The sequence below is a fragment of the Heterocephalus glaber genome, unplaced genomic scaffold (assembly GCF_053883595.1).
Source record: "Heterocephalus glaber isolate CG9 unplaced genomic scaffold, H.glaber_assembly_v1.0 deba00001532, whole genome shotgun sequence".
Lineage (NCBI taxonomy): Eukaryota > Metazoa > Chordata > Mammalia > Rodentia > Bathyergidae > Heterocephalus > Heterocephalus glaber.
In genome coordinates, this window is record NW_028258330.1 from 14,542,709 (window position 1) to 14,555,463 (window position 12,755).

The window sequence follows — 12,755 nt, forward strand, 5'->3', positions numbered from 1 at the left end:
TCAAGAGTTCTACCTAACTTCTCTTCCAGATGGTTCAACGTTTCTGTTTTAATATTTAGATCTTTAATCCATTTCAATTTTAGTTGAGTGCATGGTGAGAGATATAGGTCTAGTCTTAGTCTTTGGCAAGTTGAAACCCAATCTCTCCAGCACCATTTATTAAAGAGGCTGTCTTTCCTCCAGTGAGGGTGTTTGGCTCCTTTGTGGAAGATGAGGTAGCTGAGTATGTCTGGAGTTGTTTCTGCATCTTCTAATCTGTTCCACTGGTCCTCAGATCTGTCTCTTCGCCAGTACTGTGCTGTTTTCATCACAGTAGCTTTGTAGTATAGTTTCAAATTGGGGGTTGTAATACCCCCTGCCATGTCTCTGTTACCTAGAATTGCTTTTGCTATTCTGGGTCTCTTCTTATTCCAAATGAATTTGTGGATTGTTTTCTCAAGGTCCATGAAGTATGCTGCTGGAATTTCAATTGAGATTGCATTGAATCTATATAGCAATTTTGGAAGTATGGTCATCTTCACTATGTTGATCCTTCCTATTCAGGAGCAAGGGATGTCTGTCCATTTTCTGATATCGTCTTCAATCTCTTTTTTCAAAGTGCTATAGTTTTTAGAGAAGAGGTCTTTGATTTCTTTTGCTAGGTTGATTCCTAGATATTTCAGTTTTTTGGATGCTATTGTGAAAGGAATTGTTTACCCTATTTCTCTCTCAGTGAGTCTGTTGTTCATGTAGAGGAAAGCTGTTGATTTTTGTGTGTTGACCTGGTATCCAGCTACTCTACTGAATTTGGTTATTAAGTCTAGAAGACTTTTGGTGGAGTTCTTGGGGTCTTTGATGTAGAGTATCATATCATCTGAAAATAATGACAATTTGACTTCTTCATTTCTTATCTTTATTCCTTTTCTTTATTTATTTCTCTTGTGTAACTGCCATGGCTAATATTTCCAAAACTATATTGAACAGGAGTGGTGATAGTGGAATTCCTTGTCTTGTTCCTGATTTTAGTATGAAGGATCTCAGTTTTTGACCATTTAGTATGATATTGCCTGTTGGTTCTTCATAGATGGCTTTTATCAGATTGAGGTAGAGACCATCTATTCCAATATTTGTAGGGTTTTTATCATAAATCCATGTTGGATTTTGTCAAATGCTTTATCTGCATCTATTGAGATGTGTCATATGGTTTTTGTCCTTGGCTCTATTGATATAGTGTATTACATTTCTTTATTTGCATATGTTGAACCATCCCTGCATCCCTGGGATGAATCCCACTAAGTCAGGGTGTATGATCATCTTTTTTTTTTTTTAAGTTCTTTTATTGGTACATTTTAGGTGTACAATTTGTTTACATTTATCATTGGGTGTTTGTACCTATATGTAATATATCTTGGTTCTTATTTTTCCCCATTACCTGTGCACCCTTCACCCCCTCCACCCTTCCCTATTTACATAAACATCATTTCCATTTTTTTTCCTTTTCTCATAGTTTTTCCTTTCCCTCTTTTCCTTTCCCCTTCCCCTCCCTTCACTCCTTAGTTTTGGGACCTTGTTTCCTATTTCAAATTATCAATTATTCATTTTAATCATTTTAACCCTTGTTTACACTATCTATTCTCACACTAGAAAAACTATTTAGTATTTACACATGTGTCCTATTTATTTCACTTAAGATTATGGCCTCAATAGGCATCCATTTAGCTATAAATGACTCTAGTTTTTCATTCTTTATGGCTGAGTAGTACTCCATTTTATAAAAAAAAAAACCCACATGTTTTTTATCCAGTTTCCAGTTGATGGGCACTTGGGCTGCTTCCAAGCTTTAGCTATTACAAACTGTGCCACTATGAACATGGGTGCGCATATATTGCTGTGGTGTGATTATTTTAATTCTTTGGGGAAGATTCCCAGCAGTGGAAGAGCGGGGTCAAATGGGACTTCCAGTCCTAGTTCTTTGAGGTATCTCCATACTGATTTTGACAGTGGTTGCACCAGTCAACACTCCCACCACCAATGGAGAAGGGTTCCTTTCTCCCCACACCCCTGCCAGCATTTGTTATTGGTTGATTTCTTTTTTTTTTTGCTTTGATATAGTTTTTCTTTTAATACAAAATTTCTTAAACTTCTATGATAGTTGGACATTTATGACAAAAAATATATAACCACAGTCAGTTATGTAATTGTATAAGTACAGTTGTCTGTCATTGTCTGGGGGATTGGTTCCAGGACCCCCAAGGATCCCAGATTCTGCTGATGCTCAAGTCTCTTACATAAAATGACATAGTGTTTACATATAGACTATAAGTATCCTGCCATATACTTTTCATTTCTAGACTACTTATAATAATACATAGCACAATGTAAATTTTGTGTGAATAATTTTTTTATCGTGTTGTTTAGAGAGTAATGACAAAGGAGAAAAAGTCCATACATTAGTAGAAAGACATAGCTCCTTTTCAGATAGTTTTGACTAGTGTTCGGTTGAGTCCACAGATATGGAATCCATATGAAGTGCTAACTTTATTTGAAAACCAATAAGCTTAAATTTAAGATTCATATTTAGAATCTTATAATTTAATTCTTTGAATGTGTTTTGTCTCATTACCTCCTACAGTTTGAATTCTAGAGACATCCCTTTTACATTTCTTTTTCAGTCCTTTGCATGTTTGTCTCATTTTAAAATTTTAGCCCTGTGATAGCATGGGACCATTATTTAATTGATTGTCATGAATACTCTGAAAATAAAAGACTAACGATTACTAATCACATCAGTTGAAGGGACCCTCTAAACTTTTTTTGGTTTGTAATCTCCAGTTTCCTTTTCTCTTGGTAAGTTTCACAGAAGAATTTACAAAGGAATCCCCCTCCAGCGCGGGGATGAAGTCTGGGCTCTCCTTTTTGAGATCCCTCCTTGGGCTGGGGATTTAGCTCAGTGGTGCCACCACCTGCCTCAAAAGTTCAAGGCCCAGAGTTCGATTTGTTCTGTGAAAGTTGTGTATAGGGTTCTCCACACATCCTCCATGAACTGGAACCTTCAGTAGGAGGAAAGCTAACTTCTCTTGATCTACCAAGATTTTTCTCAGATGGGTGGAATTCTTTGAAGCCTGGCATATTAGCATTCAGTCCTTGAAGTTTGTCTAATGGTGTGTGCTCATCATCCTTGGTTGATTTCTTGATAGCAGCCATTCTTTCTGGGGTGAGGTGGAATCTCAGTGTTGTTTTCATCAGAATCTCTTGAATGACCAGTGATGTCGAACATGTTTTCATTTATTTGCTGCTTTTACTTCTTTGTCTGAGAAATGTCTGTTCATTTCAGATGCCCATTTTTGAATTGGGTTTTTGAATGTGAGGGGTCTAATTTTTTTTCAATTCTTACATAGCAAGGTCCCTAGCTGTGCAGAACACACAGATCCAGCCCACAATCCACTGGACCCGGCCCCCTCCCAGATCCTCTGGCCTCTTGGCTGTACTGCCACCTGGTTCTACACTGTATGATCTTCTTGATGATCTTCTGCATTCTATTTGCCAGTATCTTATTAAGGATTAAGGTGATGCTTGCTTTCAGGAATGAATTCAGGAGTAGTGCTTCCCTTTCAATTTCGTTGAAGAGTTTAAACAGTAGCGGCAGCAGTTCCTCTCTAAATGTCTTGTAGAATTCAGCAGTGAAGCCATCAGGACCCAGGCTTTTCTTGGTTGGTAAGTTTTTAATTACGTTTTTAATTTCATTGATTGATAATGGGTCACTTAGAATTTTTAGGTCTTCTTCATTCAACTTCGGTAATTCATACATGTCTAGGAATCTGTCCATTTCCTCTGTGTTTTCCATCCTATTGTCATATAGGTTCTGGAAGAAGGTATTGATGATCCTCTGGATTTCTGCTGGGTCTGTTGTAATTTTCACCCTTTTCATTCCTAATTGCATAGATTTGGGCCTTTTCTTTCCTTTTTCTGATAAGGTTGGTTAAGGGTTTGTCAATTTTCTTTATTCTTTCAAAGAACCAACTTTTGGCTTCACTGATTTTTTTGCATCATTCTTTTAGTCTCCAATGAATTGATTTCTGTCCTGATCTTATAATTTCCTCCTTTCTATGGGCTTTGGGGTTGTCCTGCTCTTCTTTGTCTAGAAGCTTGAGGTTCAGCATCAGGTTGTTTAATTGGGCTCCCTCTATTTTCCTAATATGAGTATTCCCTGCTATGAATTTCCCTTGTAAGACTGCTGTCATTGTATCTCATAGACTCTGATATGTTGTATTTTCATTGTCATTTAATTGAAGGAACTGTCTGATTTCTTCTTCAATTTCCTCTGTGACCTATTTGTTATTCAGAAGTGTGTTGTTCAATATCCATGTGTTTATGACATTTTTGGGTTTCTTTTGCTATTGATCTACAATTTCATTGCACTATGGTCTGATAATATACAGGGGATAACTTCAATTCCTTTGCACTTACCTAAATATGTTCTATGAGCAAGTTATGTGGTCTATTTTGGAGAATGACCCGTGTGCAGCTGAAAGAATGTGTATTCTGATTTTGTGGGGTGGAACACTCTGTAAACTTCTGTTAAGTTCATTTGTTCAAGAGTTTGATTGAATTCTAGTATTTCATTGCTTGTTTTTTGTCTAGTTTATCTATCTATATGTGACAATGGGGTATTGAGGTCCCCCCTACTATTGTATTAGTGCTTATTTGATTTGTCATGCCCGTTGGTATTTGTTTTATATAGTTGAGTGCACTAGTGTTTGGTGCATAGATATTTATGATTGTCATCTCTTCCTGTTCGATTGTTCCTTTTACAAGGATATAGTGTCCTTCTTTGTCTCTCTTAATCAGTGTTGGTTTGAAATCCACTTGGTCTGCAAAGAGGATAACTACTCTTGCTTTTTTTCAGGTTCCTGTCACATGGAGTATTGTTTTCCACCCTTTAACTTTCAGTCTATGAGTTTCTTTTTGAATTAAGTGTGTTTCTTCTGTACAGCATATTGTTGGATCTTGCTTCTGGACCCATTCTGCCAGTCTATTTCTTTTGATTGGTGAGTTGAGACCATTAACATTGATGGTTATAACTCATATGTATTGACTTATCATTGTCATGAGTTTTTCTTTTTGTTGGAGTCTCCCCCTTTGTATTTAATTTCTTGTCATGCCCAGTGGATTCATTCTGCTGGGCTTCCTGGGGCTGTGATCCTCATTGTCTTTTCCTAGGATTTTGTCTAAAATTTTTTGCAGTGCTGCTTTGATATTCATGAAGTTCCTAAGGTACTCTTTGTCATGAAAGTATCTTATTTCTCCATCCATTTTGAAAGATAGTTTTGCAGGGTACATCAATCTGGGTTGGAGGCTGTTTTCCTTTAAGGCTTGAAATACATCACTCCAAGCTCTTCTTGCCTTGAGGGTTTGCATTGAGAAGTCTGCTGTGATTCTGATGGGCTTTCCTTTGTATGTGATTTGTTTCTTTTCTCTCACTGCCTGTCGAATTTTGTTCTTCTGTTGGATTTCTGGAATCCTAACTATTATATGCCTATGTGTAGATTTTTTTTTTTTGATCAAGGCTAGTTGGAGTCCTATATGCCTCACTTATCTGTATGTCGAGTTCTTTTCCCCTCCTTGGCAAGTTTTCTGCCATCACTTCTGTGAACAGTTTTTTACTGTCATCTGCACTCTCTCCTCTTTCTTCATTGACTCTAATCAGTCTTATGTTATTCTTCTTTGCATCATCTAGCAGCTGCTGGATTGATTTCTCACGGTCCCTTACAATTTTAAAGGAATTTTAATTTTCCTGGTCATTAATTGCAATTTTATCTTCTACATCTGAAATTCTGTCTTCACATTGGCTCATTCTGCTGCATAGACTTTCAATGGAGTTTTTAATCTCCTGGAAATCTGTTTGCATCTGTTTCATCTATTCAATTTGTTTCCTATGTTGGGATTCCATCATGTTCCTCAGCTCATCTATTTTTTTATCAGTGTCCTCTCTAGATTTATTAATCATATCTTGCACTATGGGAACAATCTCTGCTGCTATCTGAGTAATTATTCCTGATTTCATTTATCCCAGATCCTCTTTTGCTGCTAGTTCAGGGAGTCCAGGTGGTTGAGTATCATTGTTCTCTTTTCCCCTTAGGGTTGCTATAGGTGATCTGGAATTCTAGTTCTGAGGCTTGTTTAAGTGTCTTCTCATTTTGACAAGGAGAGGCTGCTGCTGGCACTTTCCCGGCTTACCTCCTCTGTGCTGGGAACTGTGGCATGCCTACCCAGAAGCCTCCTCCATGCTGGAAGCCATGACACACCTACAGGAAGCTTTCTCTGTGCTCGGAGCTGTGGCATGCTGACCCAGAAGACTTCTGTGGGCTGGGAGCTGTGGCACACTGACCCAGAAGCCTCCTCTGTGCTGGGAGCTATGGCACGGCTACCTGGAAGCCTCCTCTGGGCCAGGAGCTGTGGCACACTGACCCGGAAGCCTTCTCCTTTCTGGGAGCTGCAGCAGGCCTGCCCAGAAGCTTCATCTGGGCTGGGAGCCATATAGAGGTTAATATTAAAGTAAAAAGGTTTATGCCAAATGCTGCCTATTTTTGTCTGATTTCTACAACTTTTTCAGCTACTATTCATCAATATTCCACTTTTAATTTTTAGCCTCTGCTTATTTAACATGGCTATAAAATGCAGGTCAAGCATCAATGATAATATTCTTCTTCAAATTTCTAGATTATCAAAAGATAATGGTTTACTGAACAACAAAACCCATCTTCCTTTGTCTCCTTAAGGTAAGTCAGGGTGAGAAGTTTGATCCCTGGGTAGAGAGAATCCTCAGCATGAAGCAGTTACCAAAAGCAGACCTTCAGCCTTTTTGCACCCTTAAGAATAAGGTACCAGTATCAAAGTCTGGGCATAGGGTAATGTAAGTCAAAGAGAAGAAATAAAGATAGGCAGAAAGGAGACAAGGAAAATCAGGTAAAAATTTTGTACTATTAAGAGTACAATTCCAGGACCAGTCAAAGTTACCCAAGATTATCCATATCAGTATTTCCTAGGTTTGTTTAAGCTTCTTTCTTATGAGGCCCGTAACATGTAAACTCCTCTAAAGATTTCTTAAATCCACAAATTATCTTAGTTGATAGAGTAGAAACCGGATCTTAAGATTTAAGATCTTAAGATTTGAGAGAGTTCAAAGAAGTTTTTAGGCAACATATCTCAGAGCATCCATCATAAAAACAAAGTTCAATTGGTGGGACTCAGCCTTTCACTTGTAAACCATGGCATCATCTTACTGTGGGTGGGCCATGTCTTTTCACGTACACCAAGACCAAGAAGACATTTCCTATAGAGTTACAAATTCCAGATTTCTATTCCCAAGAAAGAAACATAAATATTCCCACTTCTAAACTGTATTTTTCCTCTTTCTCTTGAGGGCTTATACTTTGAGCATGTACTTTTAAATTTGTGCCTAATAAATCCCTTTTTGCCTCTTAAAAAGTAGTTTCCTAAATGATCTGTTTTTTCCATTGTCATCCCTCAAACTGCAGTCCCTATTACTGATTAAATGTTATATCAGATTCTACCCCCAAAATTCTCTAATGATGTCCAACCTATTCATAAACTTAACAGTGTACACCACCCTAGAAAAACTGTTGTTCCCTCAATCTTCTGTACTACTACTACTCTCTCAGTCTTGCTTACTTTCTTCATATCATATTTGCCTTTTGCTGTTCTAAATAAACCAGACAGTCTCTTGCCCCAGGCTCTTTGCACTGGTTGTTCACTCTACAGGGAATATTCTCTCTCCAGATATCCTAACAGCTTACTCCCTCACCTGTATCAAATGGTTCAAGTGTTACCTTCTCAGAGATGAATGGACGGATCATCTTATTTAATGGCCTCTTCTCCCACATTCTCCACCTGCATGCCATTTTTGTTGACACCATTCACCTCTTCCTAACACATCACATGGTTTACTTATTTATTTTATCAATTGTTTCTCCCTCACTCAGATGGATGCTTCACACAGAAAAGCTTATCTGTGTTCACTGCATTAACCTTAGCACTTGAAATAGAACTTAATACATTGTAGAGAATTTAATAAAGTTTTGTTGAATAAGTCAATGAGTAAATGAATTCAGGCTCTTTATTTTATGGATGAAGAATGTACCCAAATTGAAGGTTGACATCCACTTGGCACAAGAGTACAGCTGAGATTTCTGACTTATGCACTCCTTCTCCAGTGCTCTGCTCCTTCTACTCTGCTCCTTTCTTGGATACTCAATCTCTGCATTCATATTATTAGTAGGAGTGACTTCCCCTACTTAGTTTCTTTCTGCAAAAAAGCCAAAACTGAGCTGGGTGCCATGGTCCCTGCCTATAAACCAAGCGCTCTAGGAAGCTGAGGTCAGAGAATCACAAATTCCACTCTAGCGCAGGCAATTTAGGAGACCCTGTCCCCAAAAGAAGAAAAAAAGTCAAAATAGTGACCTTGCAGGGATAAGTTCATTTACAACCCTCTTACTCACTGCAGTAAGAACACAGATCTTATTTGTCTTCCCCAGAAATAACTGCTCAATTGCTTAATTTGCATTTGTTTAATGAATAGGCTGAATAATGAAAGGTAAGACTGTAGGACACTGTATAGTGTTTCTGCTCTTCCTGACTTTTAAATTTGGCCTATTTAAGTCAAGATTTGTCTCCCTTATTTTTGTATTTTCTATCTACATTCTTTAAAATGGAGACTAGAGGCATCTAAAAGATTTCTCTTACATTATTTTGTCATGAAGATGCTCTGATTAAGAAAAGTTGGTCCAATCTGAAGCATAAGCAAGCTGCTATTATAAACCCTTTGAAAAGTTTCTATAAAGGCCATTAAGTGGCAGAAGGCACTGTTTCTTTAAAATGTCATTTTGCAAAGCCATATTTCTTAGGCACCCACAGGACTTTAGGAATGGTTTGAACGGTAGAGAATGTGTAAGTGTGATGGAGAATGCTGATTCTACTCTGCAAAGTAATACTACATGCTTTCTCCATTGTGCTCAGTTGTCCAGACCTGAAATTTTATTTAGGTCAATGACTTTCTTCTTGAATATGGATCTAGACAAAAAGCTGCCAGTGGAAGCCCCCAAGTCTTTCTCAGCTCAAACTTGTGTTTTGTCTGGATCATAGGGTGTATGAAGATAGGTAATAAAAATATTTAACAACTTTTATAGATTCTCCAGTTCCTTTTGGAAGAAAACCCAATGATTTGGCAACATGGATCCCACACTTCTCTAAGAAAGAGCCCCTCGAAGTGCAGGGCCCTGATCTGCAGCACTACCATCACTGGGGAACTTGTTAGAGATGCAAACGCTGAGGCTCCATCCCAGGCTTGCTGGGGTTGGGGCTCAACACAGATCTGTTCTAACAAACATGTCCCATGGTTCTGATACACATTGATATTTTGTACCCACTACTCCATGACAACAACTGGTAAGAGCTGAATTGCTGAGAACGGCCTGTGTGAACTGTCAGGTTGCACAATTCCCCAAACCCTGAGCAGGATTCTGGACAGTCCTGCTCAGGTCCTGTAGGGATTCAGGCCTACAACCCTCAGGCTACACTGTGGCACCTCAGAAGCAGAGACTGACTTTGTACCTGATCCTGTTCCAGGCTTAGCTGATGGATGACCAAATGATGGAGAAGACATCAGCCCCTCAGTGATGGGTGATCTCAAGACAGAGTGGACGGAGACATGGAGAGCTAAAAGCTCCTCCAGACTACAGGAAGAAATCGAAGCCAGAGTCCATGCTGAGTTGAACTGCAGATAGGAGGTATGAGACTGTGTTTAAGTGTGCACTTGGGTAAAGTCTGCAGGGGAGCAGAAAGGGCTGGAACCAAGATGAAAATAATCATGGCAGCCAGATAAGATGGCACACGCCTGTAATCCCAGTACAATGGAGGCTGAGGGAGGAGGATGACAGGGAGTTCTAAATCAGCCTGAGCTACAAAAGTGAGTTCAAGGGCATCCTGAACTACATAGAGATACTCTGTCTCAACACACACAGACACACACACACACACACACACACACCACCAACAAAACTAAACACCAAAAAAAGATACATGCAAACAATAAAGTAATCATGATGAGCAGAGTCCTTCCTTAGAATGAGGCTGGTGATGGTACTGTGGAGAGTTTTAAGAAAAACCCAGACAAGGAGGGAACCAGAAAGCAGTCTAACACCTGTAGTATGTCCCCTAAAGTTTGACTTATCCAAGTTTTGCCTCCATTCTCTTTCCTCAGATCATGAGGCAGCTATATTTTTCCAAGAGATTATTTTTCTCTCCTTCTTTGTTCTCATGTCCTTTGCTGACACCTGCAATCTCACCACATGTGGAGGACTGTTGGGAACCAAGGTCAGTAAAGCAGAGGGATGGATGGTGACATGCTTGGAGCCGTGGAGTCAGGGCATCCCAGGGTGGGGACAGGAGGCTGAGGGTTCCAAGTGGTAATGAATACAATGCTGCCCATTGGATCTCAGGAGAGCAGGGGTACAGGGAGAACTGGGTGACTCAGAGAGCAAATGTGAAATCAACACCTATTTCTCCGATGTGGAGGGAACCACTAGAGAAAGCAGCAAGAACTAACTGTTAGGGTAAAGAAGGGCAGGCAAGTCAGGCAATGTAACAAGAGTATAATGATTATTTCATTGCAAAAGATACCACATTATTAGTCCAACCACAGAGAGAAAGGTTGAAAACTAGTTTCCTCCCCATGTCTTTCTTGTAAAGAAGTCACTGGTTATAAGAAATAAATTAAAAATTCAGCTAGGCATGGTGACACACACTTGTAGTCCTAGCACTCCAGAGGCTGAAGTAGGAAGATCTTGTCAAGTTCAAGACCAATCTGGGTTACACAGAGAGTGCAAGCCTGACCTGGACTGTACAGCGAGACCTTGCCTCAAAAAGCCAAAACAAAACCAAGAAGAAAATTCAATTTTGAGTGATTTAGGTAAGAATGAAAAAGCACTTAATTCTGCATTCTTTAGGAATTTTAAAATGTCTAATCAATCAAAGAGATTTCTTAGAAATCTGTGATATTTTTGTAATTAAGTGATTTTCTCCAGATTTTTGCCTTCTCTGACTAGCCCATAAGAAATGTTCTTCCCCCGCCACACTCCCAGTCCTCCTGCTTTATTCCTCCCTGCAGACCTCCATCTGCAATATGATATGCTCGCTATTTAATTGTGCCTTATCTGTTTAGTTCTTCTAAATTGCTAGCTCAGAGGGAATGGCTTTGTTTACTCTGTATCCTTAACACTGGAATTGTGGCTGGTACAGACAAGGCATTTATCCAACAAATATGTATTGAGTGAATGAATCAATGAATGAATGAGCTGGAATCCATTTGTAAACAATCTCTTCCAGAGACACCAGACATTCAAAGAAGTTCAGATTTTTGTTTTGCACCTTATATAATGAGAGAAGCTGTCTCTCCTTTGGTGCTCATACTATCCAACATATCATATCCATTGGCCCCAGAGATTAAACAGAAGGTGTGAGGTTCTGAGACAGTACTAACAATTAGAAGTAGGGAAAATAAAATTTAAGAGTGAAATGGTGTTTGCAAATTATAACTTTCTGCCTGAGCAGTTTCAGTGAGGGAAAAATACCCTACAGAATATTACAGCCAGGAAAGGCAAAATATGCTCCATAAAATAATTAATTATACCAGGAACATCAAGAAGCTACTGGAAAAATCTTGATAGAGGCAGTCCTGATGGGGAATATTACAGGGCTCAGGAAGCAAAAACCCTAAGGAAAATTAGCAGGTAGAGGAAGCTGAATATATTTTAAACATAACTGCCCAAAAATTTAATACAATTTAAGGCTTATACATTGGGACGCAATATAAAACCTATACTCGCTTTTAGTAAAAACCTCTTTGAAAGTCAGTTATTTACTGAATGTTTTAGCTTGAGATTTATTGAATTTCATGAGTTGGTCATTTTTGAAAGGGCTCATCATAGTATTGAGGAAGGTAATTTTTAAAGTATTTTGCAAATGTTTTAGCACTGGTTTATCTATATTCCTCCATCCACCAAAGTACCCACCCATATACATAGCCCACAAGGCTAACAGTGGGACACAAGAAGAGAAGAACTATTGCAGGACAAGTATAATTCTGTCACACACAAAGTTTCATGGAACTGAAATTTTTCCAAGTACAAATTATACTATAGAAGCAAATGAGTAACTTGGTTATTAAAGAGAGAAAATAGATAAATTTTTAATACAGTTGGAAAGAGTAGTTTCTAAACATCTGAGAGTATTATAACTGGTTGACAATTTAGTGATTCTATTGTAAGAATCGAAGTGAATGTTATGTAAATACTGGAAATAAACTCCAGCAAATAATCAATAATGAATTAGAGGTCAGGCTAGTGTATCCAGTGCAGCTCATGTGATTGTCAGACCACTGAGAATTAGAAAATTACAGAACACTGGGCCAGGGATTTAGCTCAGGGGCATCACACCTGCCTGGCAAGCACAAGGTCCTGAGTTCTATCCCTGGTACCAAAAAAAAAGAAAGATGATTACAGATCACAATGCATATTGGACTGAAGTGACTCTGTCACTGCAATCCATGACATAAGCTGCTCTCAAAGGTACATATATGACATTCATACTTCAAAGCATTCTTAGATACATAGTCTTAACTCTTGGAGGAAATCTTAAGAAAGGCAAGAATCAGCACTAATACTCTACAAAGCAGAAACATGGAAAAAGAAAACTCTTCT

General features: G+C 38.7%; 1 protein-coding gene across 7 annotated transcripts in view; it reads right to left on the reverse strand.

Moving 5' to 3' along the window:
* The window catches only part of Plcb1 (phospholipase C beta 1), a 794,669-nt gene that overhangs the window by 272,578 nt on the left and 509,336 nt on the right, over window positions 1-12,755 (reverse strand). The window lies entirely within an intron of this gene.